Source organism: Oncorhynchus masou, chromosome 22, assembly GCF_036934945.1.
Source record: "Oncorhynchus masou masou isolate Uvic2021 chromosome 22, UVic_Omas_1.1, whole genome shotgun sequence".
Lineage (NCBI taxonomy): Eukaryota > Metazoa > Chordata > Actinopteri > Salmoniformes > Salmonidae > Oncorhynchus > Oncorhynchus masou.
In genome coordinates, this window is record NC_088233.1 from 51,672,547 (window position 1) to 51,694,246 (window position 21,700).

Here is a 21,700-nt window from a genome sequence, read left to right on the forward strand (position 1 = left end):
AAGCATTCTAGTATAGTTAAATAGTTGGAAAACACACACACAAACACCAAAAAGATAGTTTGTTGGCATTTAAGATATGTCCCCAATACCAGTAAAACATAATCAACACATACAGTGGGGCAAAAAAGTAGTTAGTCATCCACCAATTGTGCAAGTTCTCCCACTTAAAAAGATGAGAGAGGCCTGTAATTTTCATCATAGGTACACTTCAACTATGACAGACAAAACGAGGGAAAAAAATCCAGAAAATCACATCATTTTTAATGAATTTATTTGCAAATTATGGTGGAAAATAAGTATTTGGTCAATAACAAAAGTTTATCTCAATACTTTGTTATATAACCTTTGTTGGCAATGACAAATGTTTTCTGTAAGTCTTCACAAGGTTTTCACACACTGTTGCTGGTATTTTGGCCCATTCCTCCATGTAGATCTCCTCTAGAGCAGTGATGTTTTGGGGCTGTTGCTGGGTAACACGGACTTTCAACTCCCTCCAAAGATTTTCTATGGGGTTGAGATCTGGAGACTGGCTAGGCCACTCCAGGACCTTGAAATGCTTCTTACGAAGCCACTCCTTCGTTGCCCGGGCGGTGTGTTTGGGATCATTGTCATGCTGAAAGACCCAGCCACGTGCCCTTGCTGATGGAAGGAGGTTTTCACTCAAAATCTCACGATACATGGCCCCATTCATTCTTTCCTTTACACGGATCAGTCGTCCTGGTCCCTTTGCAGAAAAACAGCCCCAAAGCATGATGTTTCCACCCCCATGCTTCACAGTAGGTATGGTGTTCTTTGGATGCAACTCAGCATTCTTTGTCCTCCAAACAGGACGAGTTGAGTTTTTACCAAATAGTTATATTTTGGTTTCATCTGACCATATGACATTCTCCCAATCTTCTTCTGGATCATCCAAATGCTCTCTAGCAAACTTCAGACGAGCCTGGACATGTGCTGGCTAAAGCAGGGGCACACGTCTGGCACTGCAGGATTTGAGTCCCTGGCGGCGTAGTGTGTTACTGATGGTAGGCTTTGTTACTTTGGTCCCAGCTCTCTGCAGGTCATTCACTAGGTCCCCCCGTGTGGTTCTGGGATTTTTGCTCACCGTTCTTGTGATCATTTTGACCCCACGGGGTGAGATCTTGCGTGGAGCCCCAGATCGAGGGAGATTATCAGTGGTCTTGTATGTCTTCCATTTCCTAATAATTGCTCCCACATTTGATTTCTTCAAACCAAGCTGCTTACCTATTGCAGATTCAGTCTTCCCAGCAACCAGGCACCAGCAGGTCTACAATTTTGTTTCTGGTGTCCTTTGACAGCTCTTTAGTCTTGGCCATAGTGGAGTTTGGAGTGTGACTATTTGAGGTTGTGGACAGGTGTCTTTTATACTGATAACAAGTTCAAACAGGTGCCATTAATACAGGTAACGAGTGGAAGACAGAGGAGCCTCTTAAAGAAGAAGTTACAGGTCTGTGAGAGCCAGAAATCTTGCTTGTTTGTAGGTGACCAAATACTTATTTTTCACCATAATTTGCAAATAAATTCATTAAAAATCCTACAATGTAATTTTATGGGTTTTTTTTCTCTCATTTTGTCTGTCATAGTTGAAGTGTACCTATGATGAATTACAGGCCTCTCTCATCTTTTTAAGTGGGAGAACTTGCACAATTGGTGGCTGACTAAATACTTTTTTGCCCCACTGTATTTCTTTCATTTACTTGCTGTGCTGTTTCGTTGTTCATTTGTTCAGTTGTTTCATTCTCAGCCAGGATTTCATCATACATGTCAAGCAGTGAAGTTTCAGCTCTGTCAGTCCGTGGCCTCTCTTCCTCGGTTCCTCTTTGTACCTAGCATCGAGCACGGTGGCGAGGCTCAGAGAGAATACCACAAATCGCTTGTTCACAGCCTCTAGTAGAGTACTTTACCAAGTTAACCCCACGGTCTGTCGGCAGTTTTGTTGAGCAGGCATTTCAATGACATGACAGAGGGTATCACGTCTGCTGCAGACACAGTTGATTAGATTATTTATTGAGTCAGTTGTTTGAATAGAACTAGGAGTGTTTTCATGTTTCAAACATGTTCTCAAATGCCATTGAAATGGCAGCAGCGGTATGAGAACCAGCACATTCTTGAGCATGCAATATATTTTTCGTGCCGTCATTATGTAATCTACCTACGTTATATAGGTATGAATGTCAGCTTTGACATTGGTTTTGCACATCGGCGTTAAACTAGACATCGGGCAGATGCCGATGTTGGCATTTTGAGCTAATATCGTCGGATTCCTATAATCTTACCGATATCTCATGCAACCCTAGTAATAAACCTATACAGTGCCTTTAGAAAGTATTCAGATCCCTTGACTTTTTCCACATTTTGTTACAGCCTTATTCTAAAATGTATTAAATAAAAGAATTCTACACACAATAACGCATAATAACAAGCGAAAACTGTTTTTTTGTTGTTGAAAAAACAGAAATACTTTATTTACATAAGTATTCCAGAGCCTTTGCTGTGAGACTTGAAATTAAGCTCATTGGGAGGGAAAAGGGCCTTGGTCAGGGAGGTGATGAAGGACCCAATGTTCACTCTGACAGAACTCTAGAGTTCCTCTGTGGAGAGGGTAGAACCTTCCAGAAGGACAACAATCTGTGCAGCACTCCACCATTTAGGCCTTTATGTTAGTGGCTAGACAGAAGCCACTCCTCATTAAAAGGCACATAAAGACTCTCAGACCATGAGAAACAAGATTATCTGGTCTGATGAAGCGGCAGGGATTGGGAGACTAGTCAGGATTGAGGAAAAAGACGAACAGAGCAAAGCACAGAGATCCTTGATGAAAACCTGCTCCAGAGCGCTTAGGACCTCAGACTGTCGAGAAGGTTCACCTTCCAACAGGACAATGACCTTAAGCACACAGCCAGGACAGCGCAGGAGAGGCTTTGGTCTCTGAAAGTCCTTGAGTGGCCCAGCCAGAGCCAGGACTTGAATCAAACATCTCTGGAGTGACCTGGAAATGGCTGTGCAGCAACACTCCCCATCCAACCTGACAGAGCGAGAGGATCTGCAGAGATGGATGGGAGAAACTCCCCAAATACAGGTGTGCCAAGCTTGTAGCATCATACCCAAGAAGATTTGATGCTGTAATCGCTGCAAAGGTGCTTCAACAAAGTACTGAGTAAAGGGTCTGAACTTGTGTGTGTGTGTGGGCAATTTAATCCATTTCAGAATTATGGCTGTAACAAAATTTGGGAAAAGTCCAGGTCTGAGTACTTTCCGACGGCACTGTGTTGCTTATATATATATATATAGTTAGCAGTATACAGTAAAGTCATAGGCCGATTAAACTTTTTTTTTAAACAAGAGTATGTACCAGTTATATTGTGGTGATTATCAAGGTCAATGACGTTATTTTCTGTACAGTTTTAAAATGCATTACAAGAGACCGTCATTGAAAATAAGAATTTGTTCTTAACTGACTTGCCTAGTAAAATAAAGGTAAAAAAAAAAGACCGTCTGCTGTATTCTTCAAGCGTAAAAGTTTTCAACTAATTTCCACTCTAACTCATAAAATAGTCTCTCATGCCATTGTGATAGTCTATTCACATTGCACTCTGTCTTTAGAGAACAATCACACATTTACACCGCAACGACTACTGTCTGACAGTTTTCTAAAATGGGGGCACCGATGGCAAAAAAATCATAGTTTAGTGTCACATTTACCACAAATCCATGCATTGCCAGAGACTAATGCCAAGTATTTCTGAATTGGAAGTAGTGTATCCACTCTTTCATACTGGCTACAGGAATCCATCACAAGATCTAAAGTAATGCAACTACTACTACATGTTGCATATCTATGGCTATAACTTTCCAATGTGACTAAGTTCATTGGCCCTATAACATGCTTAAAACCCCACCAGTTGTGGGATGTTCTAGGCACATTTGGCATAACTGCTTTGCTGTCACAAAACCGACTGTAACTCTCTTCTGGCCTGTCTACCTTCACAAGTAATGCAATAGGAGCATGGATGACATTAGGGCTGACATTAGAGCTTGACCATTGAAAGCCGTTAGCAGTAATACAGTCATTTGTCATGTGGCCAGCGACACACTGTACTATTCAGTGCCCCATGAAATGACACCATACATACACTGAGTGTACCAAACATTAGGAACACCTTTCTAATATCGGTCAGTCTGTCATGGAAAGAGCAGGTGTTTCTAATGTTTTGTATACTTAGTGTAGATTCTACTCCCAACCCCATTTTTACTTTGGCAAAGAGTTTTTTAAACTTTCTATAAGCAAATATGTCATTTATAGGCTTACAGTGTATTGCGTTGGGACCACTGGAATGGGTGGAGTAAAAAGTGCTGCTGGGTATGTAGACCTAAGTCCCCCAATAAATACAACATATATAGATTCCACAGGCCCTACTGAGTAATCCTAACCCCACATTTACATTGGCACATAGAGTAGTTCTTTCTCAATAAGCCAATATGTAATTTATATGCAGTGCATTCAATTCCAGTGGGTGGAGTAAGGAGTCATTAGCATTCTGTATTAAACCTGTTGCCCAGCACATTTGACCAATTTAAGTTTTGTAGACAGTATTGAGTAATTCCAATGATATATATTTGTATATGTGGCACTGTCATAGGATGCCACCTTTCCAACATGTCAGTTTGTCAAATGTCTGCCCTTCTAGAGCTGCTCTGGTCAACTGTAAGTGCTGTTATTGTGAAGTGGAAACCTCTAGGAGCAACAATGGCTGAAGTGGCAAGCCACACAAGCTCACAGAAACGTGACCGCCGAGTGCTGAAGCGCATAGAGTGTGAAAATCATTTGTCCTCGGTTACAACACTTACTACCGAGTTCCAAACTGCCTCTGGAAACAACGTCAGCACAAGAACTGTTGGTCGAGCAGCTGCACACAAGCCTAAGATCACCATGCGCAATGCCAAGCGTCAGCTGGAGTGGTGTAAAGCTCGCCGCCATTGGACTCTGGAGCAGTCGAAACACGTTCTCTGAATCACACTTCACCATCTGGCATTCCGACAGACAAATCTGGGTTTGGCGGATGCCAGGAGAACACTACCTGCCCGAATGCATAGTGCCAAATGTTAAGTTTGGTGGAGAAATAATGGTCTGGGGCTGTTTTTCACAGTTCGGGCTAGGCCCCTTAGTTTCAGTGAAGGGAAATCTTAACGCTACAGCATACAATGGCATTCTAGATGATTCTGTGCCTCCAACTTTGTCGCAAAAGCTAATGGGGATCTGAATAAACCAATTCGATGAAACCAGCTGATAATGTTTCAAACATTGCAATGAGTTATTTTCCGCTCTGTTTAATAAAAGTGAGTCACCTTTAAACTCCTAGAATTAAAAAGATATTGGAAACTTTAACATTCTAATCAGAAGATAGCCTACCTATACAATTGGATTAAAGAGCATTTAGGTACATATTTTCTTTGTGACCATCACTACCAGTCAGTAGGAAGATGACTACATGTAGGCCTAGGCCAATATGCTTGAATTGAGCGATCCATTGCATTTAGAAGTCAAGAGACAGGCCCCACATTCTCCCATGTAGTGGAAAGCAATGCATCTTGGGAAACTGCAATGAAGGATCCCAAATTGTCAGATAGAACACATGGAAGCCATAAAGGGCAGTTCTGCGACTTTTCAACCTCATATTTATTATTTCCAATACAAAACCAGTGTCTGCATACAGTACCAGTCAAATGTCGACACACACCTACTCATTACATTTTTTCCCCCATTTAAAATAAAAACTATTTTCTACATTGTACAATAGTAGTGAAGACATCAGAAGAGGATATTTGTGTACTCCCAACATCACCTCAAATCTCATAGTGTTTGAAAATCACCTTTTAAAATGGTGATGTCATCGGGTACAACCCACATGAAAAATGCTATAGTAGACTATGGTCTAAATACCATAGTAGTCCTATGTTTATATACTATAGGATTCGTATTGTTTTTGCAGACTTTTCTCTGGTATTCACTGTAGTGTTTTTGCGGACACGACTAATATATTATAGTATTCACTGTAGTGTTTTTGTGGACATGACTGTAGTATACTGTAGTTTTTACACAGACATGACTAGTATACTATAGTATTCCCTGTAGAGTTTTTGTGGACTTTACTGTAGTATAGTATTCACTGTAGTGTTTTTACGGACATGACTGTAGTATAATATAGTATTCACTGTAGTGTTTTTGCCGACATGACAAGTACACTATAGTATTTACTGTAGTGTTTTTGCGGACATGTCTGTAGTATACTGTAGTATTTACTGTACTAGTGTTTTTGCAGATAAGACTGTAGTATAATATAGTATTCACTGACTAGTGCTTTTGCGGACATGACTAGTATACTATAGTATTCACTGTAGTGTTTTGGCAGACATGACATGATGGTAACACCAGCCAACTAGTGTGAGCTAAAATGGCACAACTACCAGACTTCTCCAGTTACTGTTTAATGAGGGGAACACTTCAACCAGAACACAAGAAAAATGTTTGTGACATGCCACCTATTGCGTTGGGTCAGCAGTTTCGAGCAATCCAACGGACCAGACAAAACCTTAGCAAAAATATAAAAATTGTATTGGAGGGCACTGCCAATCAACTTCCTGGACCTCAAACCAGCAAAACCTCTACAAACAAACTGACATTATTGCAGTCGCTTTACCTAATGAACATCTTGAATGTTGTCCCACATGAATAAACTCACTGGTTAAACTGAACACATACCATTAAGAACAATCAACCACACCCCAAACATCTCTTCAAGAAAGCATGGTCACAAAATGGTTGCTCACAGAAATAAAGCAACAGAAACAGCACCACTGCCATATAGCATATACACCATAAAGGACCTTTCAGGTTCTACACTTTCACCTGAACATGGCCACGTGGTGCTTTATTACAATTCCTGTATGTCCTCCCCTAACAAGGGTGCCCAGGGAAACACTGACCAAAACATAGGTTTCTAGCCTGTCACACAATATTGTTCAGTTACATGATTGTAACTGATTGATATTTAGGTGAGGTTATGGTGATGCCCATCTACTGTGGGACTCCACAGGTTGCCTAGCGGTTAGAGTGTTGGGCCAGTGAATGAAAGGTTGCTCGACTGAATCCCCGAGCTGACAAGGTAAATATCTGGCGTTCTGCCCCTGAACAAGGCAGTTAACCCACTGCTCATAGGCCGTCATTGTAAATAAGAATTTGTTCTTAACTGACTTGCCTGGTTAAATAAATAAAAATTAAGAGCAGGCAGAGATGCAGTTCAGTTTAAGAGTCTTTATAGATTCAGGTAATGGAGATACATGGCAGGGAATGATTGACAGTTGTTGACTTGAGACTCTATTTGAATTCAAACTTGGTTGGCTTGGTATGTAGTATGGTTTATCCAAAAGGAGACACGGAAAGTTGCAAATAATTTGCGGCAATAACAGCAATTAACGTACATAATTCATTGGCTGTAAATGGTAGGGATGGGAAACCGAGGCTTTCTGAAAGCTTCAGTGCTTTCACCAAATTGTGCCGTAAATTGGTTCATTACCTGTTCACAATGCACATTCGTGACATCTGCTGGTTAGCAATAAATAGCCGTGTGTGATTATCAGAGACGTTTTTTTCCTCTCCACTGTTTTCATAAAAAATTCTGTGGCACAACGGTAACTTGTTGGCTTTAGTAGCCTACGATAATTTTGAATACCAGGTTTGCATTTTACAATAAGTTGACTATTTTAATAAAAACAGAATCTATGGCATTATTTTGCATGCTTAAGACAAACTTATACTATACTAAATACAACTATTTATTTGAACAACAGTGCAGAAAGTGTGGTTTCACATTTTAAAAAATTGTGTAAATAGTGTGTCTAACTGTATTCGACCTCTTACCCTAATTTCCCTGAATGTTCCCTACTCTACCTGCTAAGCTACCTGTCAGGTGAAACTACTGTACATGTTCAAAATTCTAACTACAATTGTAAGTACGGTGTCCATTAGAGGTCTGTGTTTGAAAGCAGTTTAGAATCAAAGAAAGCACCGGAACCATGGCGAAATCAGTGGGATCTCGCATTTTGCAACACACGGTTTGAAAAAGCATGTAAACAAACGATGCTTGGCACACCTGTATTTGGGGAGTTTCTCCCATTCTTCTCTGAAGATCGTCTCAAGCTCTCTCAGGTTGGATGAGGAGCGTCGCTGCACAGCTATTTTCAGGTCTCTCAAGAGATGTTCGATCTGGTTCAAGTTCGGGCTCTGGCTGGGCCACTCAAGGACATTCAGAAACTTGTCCTGAAGCCACTCCAGCATTGTCTTGGCTGTGTGCTTAGGGTCTTAGGGTCATTTTCCTGTTAGAAGGTGAATCTTCACCCCCAGTCTGAGGTCCTGAGCGCTCTATATAAGGTTTTCATCAAGGATCTCTCTGTACTTTGCTCCATTCATCTTTCCCTTGATCCTTACTAGACTCCCAGTACCTACCGCTGAGAAACATCCCCACAGCATGATGCTAACACCACCACGCCACACCATAGGGATGGTGCAGGGTTTCATCCAGATGTGATGCTTGGCCTTCAGGCCGACCAAAGAATCGAGTTTCTCATGGTCTGAGAGTCCTTTAGGTGCTTTTTGGCAAACTCCAAGCGGGCTACCATTTCCTGAAGAGTGTCTTCCGTCTGACCACTCTAACATAAAGGCCTGATTGGTGGATCGCTGCAGAGATGGTTGTCCTTCTGGAAGTTTCTCCATAGAGGAACTCTGGAGCTCTGTCAGAGTTACCATTGGTTTCTTGGTCTCCTCCTTGATCAAGGCCCTTCTCCCCAGATTGCCCAGTTTGGCCAGACATCCAGCTGTAGGAAGAGTCTTGTTGGTTCCAAACTTCTTCCATTTAAGATTGATGGAGGCCACTGTGTTCTTTGGAACTTTCAATGCTGCAGACATTTTTTGATACCCTTTACCAGATCTGTGCCTCGACACAATCCTGTCTCTGAGCTCTACGGACAATTCTTTCCTTTGACCTCAAATCAAATTGTATTAGTCACATATGACGAATACAACAGGTGTAGACCTTACAGTGAAATGCTGAATACAACAGGTGTAGACCTTACAGTGAAATGCTGAATACAACAGGTATAGTAGACCTTACAGTGAAATGCTTACTTATGAGCCCATAACCTACAATGCAGTTAAAAAAAAAAAAAAATATGAACAAGAACAAGAATGGCTGGGTTTTTGCTATGACATTCACTGTCAACTATAAGACCTTATAAAGACTGGTGTGTGCCTTTTCAAATCATGTCCAATCAATTTAATTTACTACAGGTGGACTCCAATCAAGTTGTGAAACATCTCAAGGATGATCAATGGAAACAGGATGCACCTGAGCTCAATTTCGAGTCTCATGGCAAAGGGTCTGAGTACCTATTTATAAAAACCTGTTTTAAACTTTGTCATTATGTGGTATGTGGTGTAGATAGATTTTTTATTTATTTAATCCATTTTAGAATAAGGCTGTAACATAATAAAATGTGGAAAAAGTTAAGGGGTCTTAATACTTTCCGAATGCACTGTATAGTGGTTGTGGACTGTTTATATATCATGTTGTGAGCTACATAGGTGGTTTTGCTGTTTTTCTTATTCACACTTTACAGTAATGACAGTCACTTTATCCTTCTTGTTTTAGTTTGTCATATACTCTTTGGAGGCTAGACCATCAAGACATTTACCTGACCTTGTGTTGTGTAGTGTCGTGGCCTTTCACTAAGGACTTTTCTGCTATGGTAGATACATGGGTGAGAACGGCTGTCCAGCTGTAGATAATGAGGGTAGACCCTTGAGACATTTACCTAATCAACATAACACAAGGTTGTACATGGTCATGTGTAGTGGCCTTTCAATGGAGACCTTCCTGCTTTGGTACATGGGTGAGTGTCCAGCTGTAGACAATAAGGACAGACCCCCAAGACATTAACCTCATCTACATAGCTCATGTACAAAGCAGTTCAAATTTACAGAGTGACTGATTCAGAACAGTAACATTTTACAAAAAAACACAAATATATTTACAGACCTTTGAAATATTTATTTAGGAAAATAGTGCAATGTAAAACAATGTAATACACAGGTGAAAAGTGTGATGAAAGGGGCAATAAGAGAAAAAACACAAAGTAAAACCCCACTAGCATGTGAATGAGGAAATAAGTCAAAAAGAAACAGAAAAAAACCCATTAAATTACTCATCACCCTAATGTGTGAATAAGAAAAGCACACAACGCCGGTTTTTGGGGTGAGACGGAGGGCACTGATCAATGGTCCTGTGAAAGTACATTGTCATGTCCCTGACTAACGGGACACATTGATCAACAGCAAAATACACCATACATGACTGCTGATGTTTCTGTAACTCCTGCGGACTTTTCTTTGTTTCATCCACCCGCTGCATAATGTCAGTGTTCAAAGGATCCTTAGCCGTCTTCCTCTTACGGCCAACGGAGCTGGGTCAGGGTGATGGGGCCGATGTTGATGGAGTTGCAGGGCAGAGAGCACCTGGATGGTACGTTGAGTGTTGGTGCGAAGGGCCTGGGAGGTGAGGAACCATGCCGGGTAGATGATGAACCAAAGGGCGATTAACCACCTGTAGATGGATCTTATGGACTCAGCTTTGTCTCTCGGCAGTCCAAAACACCATCCCCCTCCAACACAAAGTAGCTTGCAATGTATTCATCTATCTCAAAACATCTCCATGGGCTCCTTTTGAGTTAAAATGCTTACTCAAAATAACAGATTTCCTAAACATCTCAATCTATTTAGCACACACGCGCCAGAGGGGATGGCCTCCGTTTTACTGGATCTTGACCATTTGTGCTATTTTGTGTGTTTTTGCGCAGATCCTAACTTTTGTTTTTACCTAACGTTTCAGACATTGTTTCATAATAAAAGATCTTCTGGACATCAAAACAGAGATTAATAACCTCGATTTGGATGAGGACTTCTATTTCAACAAATTGGACGCAAAGGACATAATGCTCATCCCAGAGCAGGCCCAAATCCCCGAACCTCGGAGGAGGTGGAGCTATAGAAGTCACCGTGCGGGATATCTAACAAGACTGCGATGGAGAGTGGATAAGTCGCCATTACCTCCCGTTCTATTGGTGAACGTGCAATCATTGGAAAATAAACTGGATGAGCTCTGTTCGAGACAATCCTATCAACATGGACTATAATATCCTATGTTTCACCAAGCTGAACAAGTACATGGAACATATAAATCTAGCTGATTTTTCTATATATCGGCAGTATAAAACAGCTGCGTCCAGTAAGTTGAGTGGAGGGAGGGTGTGTGTCTCTGTCATCAAGAGTTGGTGCGCTATCTCTAATAATAAGGAAGTCTCTGAGCTAGAATACCTCATGATAAGCTGTAGACCACACTATTTACCAAGAGAGTTTATCTATTTTTCGTAGCCATCTATTTACTACCACACACAGATGCTGGCACTAAGACCGCGCTCAACGAGCTGTGTATGGCCATAAGCAAACAAGAAAATGCTCACCTAGTGGCTCGGGAATTTAATGCAGGGAAACTGAAACCCATTTTACTTCATGTCTCCTGTGCAACTAGAGGCAAAAACAACCTATAGATTACCTCTACTCTACAGACAGAGACGCATACAAAGTTCTCCCTCGCCCTCCGTTTGGCAAATCTGACCATAACTCCATCCTCTGAATTCATGTTTAAAAGCAAAAACTCAAACAGGAGTTACCTTTGATGTGCTCAATAAAAAAGTGGTCCGATGAAGTGGATGTTAATGTACAGGACTGCTTCGCTAGCACAGATTGGAATATGTTCCCTGATTCATCAGTTGGCAGTTTACCACATCAGTCACCGGCGTCATTAATAAGTGCATCAACGACCAAAAGCCATGGATTACAGGCAACATCCGCACTGAGCTAAAGACTAGAATTGCTGCTTTCAAAGAGTGGGAAACAAATCCGTCCACTTGTAAAAAATCCGGTTACTCCTTCTGACGAACTGTCAAACAGGCAAAGCATCAACACGGGACTAAGATTGAATCCTACTACACCGACTCTGATGCTCGTCGGATGTGGCAGGGATGTGCAAACTATCATGGATTACTAATGGAAACCCAGCTGTGAGCTTCCCAGTGACGCGGGCCTACCAGGCGAGCTGAACCATGCATAAGAGCACCAGCTGTTCTGGACGACTGTGTAATCACGCTCTCCGTAGACCTTTTTAACAGGTTAAAATTCACAAGGTCACTGGGCTAGACAGATTACCAGGACAGCTAGCAAGTGTCTTCACTGACATTATCAACCTCTCCCTGACCCAGTCTGTAATACCCACGTTTCAAGCAGAACACCATAGTCCCGTGCCCCAGAATGCCAAGGTAACCTGTCTAAATGATTACAGCCACATAGCACTCATATCGGTAGCCATGAAATGCTTTGAAAGGCTGGTCGTGGCTCACAACACCATCATCCCAGAAACCCTGGACCCACTCCAATTCACATACCACCCCAACAGATCCACAGAAGACAATCTCTATTGCACTCCACACTGGGTGTGTGGGGTGTGTGTTCATAGATAAAACAAAGAAGGCCTTAAAATGTCCAAAAATCTCCTTGGCCAAATGTAAACAGTCCCACACAAAATCAATACAGTTCAAATAACAATAAACAATAACTCTCATGCAAATTCCCTCAACTAAAATGTCCCATTAAATACAGCTGGCAGGGGACTAATAGTCCAAAGACACTAAACATCAAAGGGAGCACATTGGGGGAAAAAATGAATGTCTGCTGCAGTGTCAAGCACTGGAGCGATAGAGGGGAAATGACAGTAAGAGAGACAGAGGGGGTCTTAGCTGTTGACTTCAGGCTTGGATTTCGCCACACACCTTCATGACTACAACTCAGCGTTCAACACCATAATGCCCATCTGAGCTCATTACTAAACTACGGACTCTGGGATTAAACACCTCCCTCTGCAATTAGATACTGGACTTTCTGACAGGTAAGGGTAGGCAACAACACGGGGGCCCCTCAGGGGTGCATGCTTAGCCCTCTCCTGTACTCCCTGTTTACTCAGCCACCCACACAACTCCAACACCATCATTAAGTTTGTTGACAACACGACGATGGTAAGCCTGATTACCGATGACGAAGAGACAGCCTACAGGGAGGAGGTAAGCAACCTGGTTGTGTGCAGCCAAAATGAGCTGATCGTGGACTACAGGAAATGGAGGGCCGAGCACACCCCCATTCACATCGACAGGGCTGTAGTGGAAACGGTCAAGAGCTTCCTCGGTGTCCACATCAATAAGTACCTATCATGGTCCAAACACACCAACACAGTCGTGAAGAGGGCACGACAACGGCTTCTGAATAGTTTCTACCCCAAAGCCATAAGACTGCTGAACAGTTAATCAAATGACTAGCCGGTCTTTATGCTTTTCACCCCTACCTACATGTACAAAGTGTTCAATCACTCACCTAATCAAACCTAAATATTACCTCAATCAATCACCCCAACTACCTTGTACATTGACTTGGTACCAGAACTCCTTGTATATAGCCTCGTTATTGTTATTTTGTGTTATTTTATTGTGTTACTTTTTTCTTGATCTATTTGTTCATTTTCTTACTTTGTTGAGAATGTGTTCATAAGTAAGCATGTCACGGTAAAGTCTACACTTGTTGTATTCTGTGCATGTGACAAATACATTTTTTTGACACACCACAGTGTCTGTTTTCAGATGTTTTAACTAGCCCTGATATCACAAGCACGGACTATTTCCCACACAATTTCTCCCATCCAGAAAGGAGCTGATTTCACATGTTCTAAAAAACGTCTGTAAACATTGGATCCGAAAAACACACACCGTACAAAAGGACTGAGCTGTATGACAAGAGTACATACCATATCTGGCATATTGGTGTTTTTCTGTGAACACGAAACCAATCCAGGTGTCAGACAATCGGTGGGACACACACGCCAGCCCCACTCCTCCTCTCCTTTACCCTTTTCATATTCCGAACATACCCGGTCCTGAATCTTTCTACATGTTTCTAAGACATCAGTAAATGTTGTTACACAGTATCCCCCGGCAGCTGTTGTCTTTTGCGTGCTTGTCTGAATACAACCGCATTGAAGGGTTGTAAAGGTTCTTGTATTGTCTCACCGGCTCACACAGACGCTCCTCAAAACTGGACAGAGTCGGACATAATTGCAGATAGCAAATCTCGAAATAAAAGCACAAAAAAGGAAGCTTGCAAGTAGTAGAAGCGAAGTAGCAGAATATCCATCTTTCGTGTTTATATCACAAGGGATTCTGGAAAATATGTGATGTAGACACAGGGGCAGGACTCAATCAATACTTACCCCTTAGTCTTCACATGGAATGATACGTTGTGCCTCAATTTCCAGATAGAAAAAAAACTGTTGAATGACGGAGCATATTACAAGGAGCCGTGTGACGAAAAACGTTGGCCCTGTTTGCATACTTTGTGTAGACCCTTTTAGAGAGTTCCTCGATGAGCTTGACACCTTGATAAGCTCATTTCCTGATGGTTCACCGCTCTTCGCGACTTCAACGTCTCGACGTCTTTCGATACATTTATTTTCTCGCCTTGCCTTTTTTGACACCACTCTTTCCCAGTCTCTCCCCCCACCCCCACTCACAAGGCAGGCAAAATGCTTGACTTCATCTTTACTAGAGGCCTACTAATCTCACTGCAACCCCCTCCAGGTCTCAACCCCCTCCAGATCACTACTTTGTTTCCTTTTCTGCCTCCCTCTCCTCTAACCCTAGTCACTCAGCCCCTACCCAGATGGTCATGCACGGTCAAAATCTTTGCTCTTTCTCTCCCACTACTCTATCATCTTCTATCCTATCATCTCTCCCTTCTGCTAAATCCTTCTCACGCCTGTCTCCTGATTCTGCCTCTTTGACCCTACTCTCTTCCCCTTTTGCATCTTATGACTCACACTGTCCCCTTTCCTCCTGGCCGGCTTGGCCCTCCCCTCCTGCTGTGTGGCTAAGTGACTCATTGCAGCTTACAGAACAGTGCTGCAGGCAGCTGAGTGAAAATGGAGGAAAACTAAACTTCCAGGGACCTTGCACTCCCTCATCTCTACCTTCTCTTCCTCTGTATCTGCTGCTACAGCCACCTTCTATCATTCTAAATGTCAAGCTTCTGCCTCTAACCCTAGGAAACTCTTTTACACCTTCTGCTCCCTCCTTAATCCTCCACCCCCCCTCCCTCCCATCCTCTCTGCGGACGATTGATGACATCCGCTCCTAATTCACTCAGCCTATTGAGTCCACTGGTCCCACTCACACAGAACTACCCTACGCCTTTGAACTCTTTCTCCCCTTTCTCTTCAGATGAAATCCTGTGACTAGTGAGGTCCGGCCGCCCAACAACTTGCACGCTCGACCCGATCCCCTCCTCGAGACCAACTCTGGAGACCTCCCATGCATCACTTCCCTCATCAACTTATCCTTGACCACTGGCTGGTTCCCCTCTGACTTCAAAATATCCAGACCGGTATCCCTTCTTTTATTTCCAAAACACTTGAGCATGCTGTCTCCGACCATCTCTCTGGCTATTTCTCTCATAATGATCTTATTGACCCTAACCAGTCAGGTTTCAACCGAGACTGTTCTTCTCTGTGTCACGGAGGCTCTCCGCACTATCAAAGCTGAATCTCTCTCTGTTCTCATCCTCCTAGATATATCCGCTGCCTTCGATACCTTGAACCATCAGATCCTCCTCTCCACCCTGTCAGGGCTGGGCGTCTCAGGCTTTGCACACCTGGATTGCATACTATGTGACAGGCCGCTCCTACCAGGTGACATGGAGAGGATCTGTGTCTGCACCATGTACTCTGGTGTCCCCCAGGGCTCAGTTCTAGGCCCTCTCCTCTTCTCTCTATACACCAAGTCACTCGGCTCCGTCATATCCTATCATTTCTATGTGGATGACACTCACCTACTTTTCTCCTTCCCCCCTTCTGACACCTAGGTGGCGACACACATCTCTGTATGCCTGGCAGATACTGTATCTCCGCTTGGATGTCGGCCCACCACCTCAAGCTCAACTTCGAAAAGACCGAGCTTCTCCTCCTCCCAGGCCTTCCCACTCCAAAATCTTACCATCACTGTTGACAACTCTACGGTCTCCCCCTACCATAGTGCAAAGAACCTTGGCATGACCCTGGACAACACCATGCCATTCTCTGCAAACATCAAAGCATTGACTCGCTCATGCAGGTTAATGCTCTACAACATCTATAGAGTATGACCCTACCTCACACAGGAAGTGGCGCAGGTCTTAATCCATGCACTTGTCATCTACCATCTGGACTTCTGGAACTCGCTGTTGACTGGGCTTCCCGCTTGTGCCATCAAACCTCTGCAACTTATCCAGAATGCTGCAGCCCGCCTGGTGTTCAATTTTCCCAAGTTCTCCCATGTCACCAGCTTCCCCCACACACTCCACTGGCTTACAGTCGAAGCTTGTATCCACTACAAGACAATGGTACTTGCCTACGGAGCAGCAAGAGGATCTGCCCCTCCCTACATTCAGGCTATGCTCAAATCCTACACCCCAACTCAAGCACTCTGTTCTGCCACCTCTGGTCTCTTGGCGCTTCCCGCTCAGCCCAGTCCAAGTTCATCTCTGTCCTGGCACCCCAGTGGTGGAACACTACAGTAAATACTACAGTATACCAGAGTTATGTCTGCAAAAACACTACAGTGAATATTATAGTATATAAATATAGTAATACTACAGTATTTAGACCACAGTATACTATAATATTTTTATGTGGGTTAGCTGTAAATGTGTAACATGTTTGATCAAACGTCTAAATGCATTCTAGCCACTTGGTTGTATTTTTGTATTATGGTTGTATTGTGTTTTTAAATAGTCAAATAAAATCAATCAAGGGATACGACAGTGTGGAGTAGTATTCTACAGTATACTACACAATTCTATAGAAAGCACTACATGATCGAGGGTGAACCTCAAAGGAAATCCCTGGCCTGTGCTCCACAAGGACAACAAGTTCAAATCAAAACAGCATCGACTAAGCTAGCAGCTAGCAGTCAAATTGAGCAAAAAAATCTAAAAGTAAGCACTACATGATCGAGGGATACTTCACTATAGAATTCTCCAGTATACTACACAATTCTATAGTAAGCACGACTACAAGATTGAGGGATACGAAACTACAGTGTATAGTATTGAATTCTCCAATATAGGTTCTAAATAAAGGGTAAAAACACACAGACGATTAGTAAAGCTCAAACCAAGTTTATTCACCCACTTGGTCAGACAGGTGAATAGACAAAGACATTCACAAAAGCATTGGTATTTAACCCTTCCTCCTATACTGAGTTTCCACCTTAAACATCTGGATAGCCAATACATCTCTGTTGCTCGACAGAACTTTAGTGATATTTGTTCTTCCTCACTTCATCTGACCTCACCTCAGCCCAAATTCCTCACTCCTCCCCAACTCATGGCTGTCCTGTAGACTTGTACCAGACTGTGGCCCTTCTCCTTCCCATAGGATCCCCGATATCTAACAATTCCCCTTTCTCCCTCAGTGACATGAATAAAGATATTTCATATTTTCAAGTTTAGAAGTCAGAACCCATCAACGACAAACTTCTAAAGTAAACAGTGCACTACTCGACCGTGGGATATTACAGTGTGTAGTATAGACTTCTCCAGTATACTAAAACATTTGAAAGTACTACACATGATCAACGGATAGTACAGTGTGTAGTATTATAGTATTCTACAGTTTTCTACAGCATTCTATAATAAGTCATATAGTATTCTATAATAAGATGTAGTATTTTTGTGTGGGAACTTTATTTTTTTCTACAAAACGTAGAAATTATCACTTTTCACATGTGTAGACATTGGTCATGTGCTGGAGATAATGAAAATGAGCTTGAAAAGTGGTGAAGTTGCCCTTTTAATAATAGCTGATCAAATCTGTGTTCAGGTTAACTGGACTGACTTGCAATGGCTTGTGTGAGCACCTGTATATTTACCATGACTACTACTACTGCCAATGTGTATATTGGAAGGTACAATAATGATTTTACACATTATTCATGGTTTAAATGAAGAAACCTCAGAATATCTGTAAATAATGAAGTGTGAGAAAGTCAATGTTGGAAACCAAGGTAACAGAGACTGGACAACAATAGATTTGTCATTTGGACAACTTGATTGACAGGCCCTCAAATCACCTACCTTCCATGTCAGCACTGACAAAAAGAGCTCCTTGAAATGTGGCACCATTTGTACAATGACGTATGGTGGTGGCAGCATCATGCTGTGGGGATGTTTTTCAGCAGCAGGGACAGGGAGACTAGTCAGGATGAAGGGAAAGATGAACGGAGCAAAGTACAGAGAGATCCTTGATGAAAACCTGCTCCAGGGCGCTCAGGACCTCAGACTGGGGGCAAAGGTTCACTTTCCAACAGGACAACAACCTTAAGCACACAGCCAAAACAACCAGTTAACTAGGCCAAAGAACCCTAGGCAACAACATTGGCAGGCTAGTGAATTGGTTTCGTAACGCAATGGATAACTATACTTGTTACCATACAACTACCATGTTATAACCACTATTTTTATCTGTAAAGCGCTACCATTATGATTGTAGTTAATAAAATAAAATCCTGTTTCAGTGTACATAAATATATAGAGACAACTTGCTAACATGTGGACTACCACATGAGCTATCATACTTTTTTTTCAATTTAAAGTTTTATTAAGTTTTCAAGTTTTTCAATCAACCAACAAAACACATTCCACATTCACAGATGTGACAGACTTAAACAAAAAAATAAAATAAAAAAATAACTAACAATAATAATAAAAATGAAAAGAATACAATAAAAAATAATTATAAAAAATATATATATATATATATACAGTGCCTTGCGAAAGTATTCGCCCCCCTTGAACTTTGCGACCTTTTGCCACATTTCAGGCTTCAAGCATAAAGATATAAAACTGTATTTTTTGTGAAGAATCAACAACAAGTGGGACACAATCATGAAGTGGAACAACATTTATTGGATATTTCAAACTTTTTTAACAAATCAAAAACTGAAAAATTGGGCGTGCAAAATTATTCAGCCCACCTTAAGTTAATACTTTGTAGCGCCACCTTTTGCTGCGATTACAGCTGTAAGTTGCTTGGGGTATGTCTCTATCAGTTTTGCACATCGAGAGACTGACATTTTTCCCCATTCCTCCTTGCAAAACAGCTCGAGCTCAGTGAGGTTGGATGGAGAGCAGTTGTGAACAGCAGTTTTCAGTTCTTTCCACAGATTCTCAATTGGATTCAGGTCTGGACTTTGACTTGGCCATTCTAACACCCGGATATGTTTATTTTTGAACCATTCCATTGTAGATTTTGCTTTATGTTTTGGATCATTGTCTTGTTGGAAGACAAATCTCCGTCCCAGTCTCAGGTCTTTTGCAGACTCCATCAGGTTTTCTTCCAGAATGGTCCTGTATTTGGCTCCATCCATCTTCCCATCAATTTTAACCATCTTCCCTGTCCCTGCTGAAGAAAAGCAGGCCCAAACCATGATGCTGCCACCACCATGTTTGACAGTGGGGATGGTGTGTTCAGGGTGATGGGCTGTGTTGCTTTTACGCCAAACATAACGTTTTGCATTGTTGCCAAAAAGTTCAATTTTGGTTTCATTTGACCAGAGCACCTTCTTCCACATGTTTGGTGTGTTTCCCAGGTGGCTTGTGGCAAACTTTAAACGACACTTTTTATGGATATCTTTAAGAAATGGCTTTCTTCTTGCCACTCTTCCATAAAGGCAAGATTTGTGCAATATACGACTGATTGTTGTCCTATGGACAGAGTCTCCCACCTCAGCTGTAGATCTCTGCAGTTCATCCAGAGTGATCATGGGCCTCTTGGCTGCATCTCTGATCAGTCTTCTCCTTGTATGAGCTGAAAGTTTAGAGGGATGGCCAGGTCTTGGTAGATTTGCAGTGGTCTGATACTCCTTCCATTTCAATATTATTGCTTGCACAGTGCTCCTTGGGATGTTTAAAGCTTGGGAAATATTTTTGTATCCAAATCTGGCTTTAAACTTCTTCACAACAGTATCTTGGACCTGCCTGGTGTGTTCCTTGTTCTTCATGATGCTCTCTGCGCTTTTAACGGACCTCTGAGACTATCACAGTGCAGGTGCATTTATACGGAGACTTGATTACACACAGGTGGATTGTATTTATCATCATTAGTCATTTAGGTCAACATTGGATCATTCAGAGATCCTCACTGAACTACTGGAGAGAGTTTGCTGCACTGAAAGTAAAGGGGCTGAATAATTTTGCACGCCCAATTTTTCAGTTTTTGATTTGTTAAAAAGGTTTGAAATATCCAATAAATGTTGTTCCACTTCATGATTGTGTCCCACTTGTTGTTGATTCTTAACAAAAAAATTAAGTTTTATATCTTTATGTTTGAAGCCTGAAATGTGGCATTAGGTCGCAAAGTTCAAGGGGGCCGAATACTTTCGCAAGGCACTGTATATATAAAAACTTGCAGCAGCACTATCAAGGTTCTTATCACTATCACTATCAAGGTCTATCAAACTTGGGCTGTCTCTTGCGGAAGTCATAAGTGAGCTTTTCAAGAGGGAGAAAGTCAACAATCTGGTCAATCCACATTTTAAATGTAGGAGAAGTATTAGAGGCCCACAATAGAAGAATACATTTCTTAGCAAAGTATGTAATAGTCATAAACACATTTTCTCTGTCAGGATCAAGAACAAAGTCCTGCTGGGCATTAAGATAGATACACGGGGTCATATCAAACTGTACCTCTAGTATTTTCTGTGCAGCAGTATGTATAGATTACCAAAAATCTGTCTTTCCACAGCTCCAAAATACATGCATTTAGGTTCGACTTTCAGATGTACATATTTTACAGTTACGAGAAATGTCTGTTTTCATTCAATGGAGTCTCATTGGAGTGTAATAAAATTTGTACAAACATTTGGAATTAGATTCTTTCATTTTTACATTAGTAGAGGAGCAGTATATCCTGTCGCAAACCTCCGCCCATAAGTCATCACTAATAGTCAGACCAAGGTCCTTTTCCCAGATTATTTTCAAAGGAGTAAAGGAGGAGCCTCCTTTCTCAGAAAGTAGTCTATAGATATAGGATATTTTTGCCTGATGGATTGTGCTGTAGCAAGAAGGGTTTCAACTTCATTCAGCTGAGCTCTAAACCTCCTCTTGGAAGTAAATGAGGAAATGACATGTCTAATTTGAAGATATTTAAAAAAAGGGATCTTGGCACATTGAATTCACTGCAGAGCTCTTGAAACGATTTCAGTGTAGTGGTTTTTTGATGAAATAGGTCTGAAAAGGTCCTGATTCCTAGAGTATGCCAAAGATTAAAGTTGGCATCCCTCAGGGCTTTTGGCAAGTCTGGGTTGCCTACTATAGGCGAGTGAGAACATATTTGGGAGGAAATGGCCAGGTATTTCTTACAGTCCCTCCACGCTAGTAGGGTGCTGTAAATCACAAAGGTTTTGGCTATGTTGCCCACTTCACTAAAGTTATTCATGAATA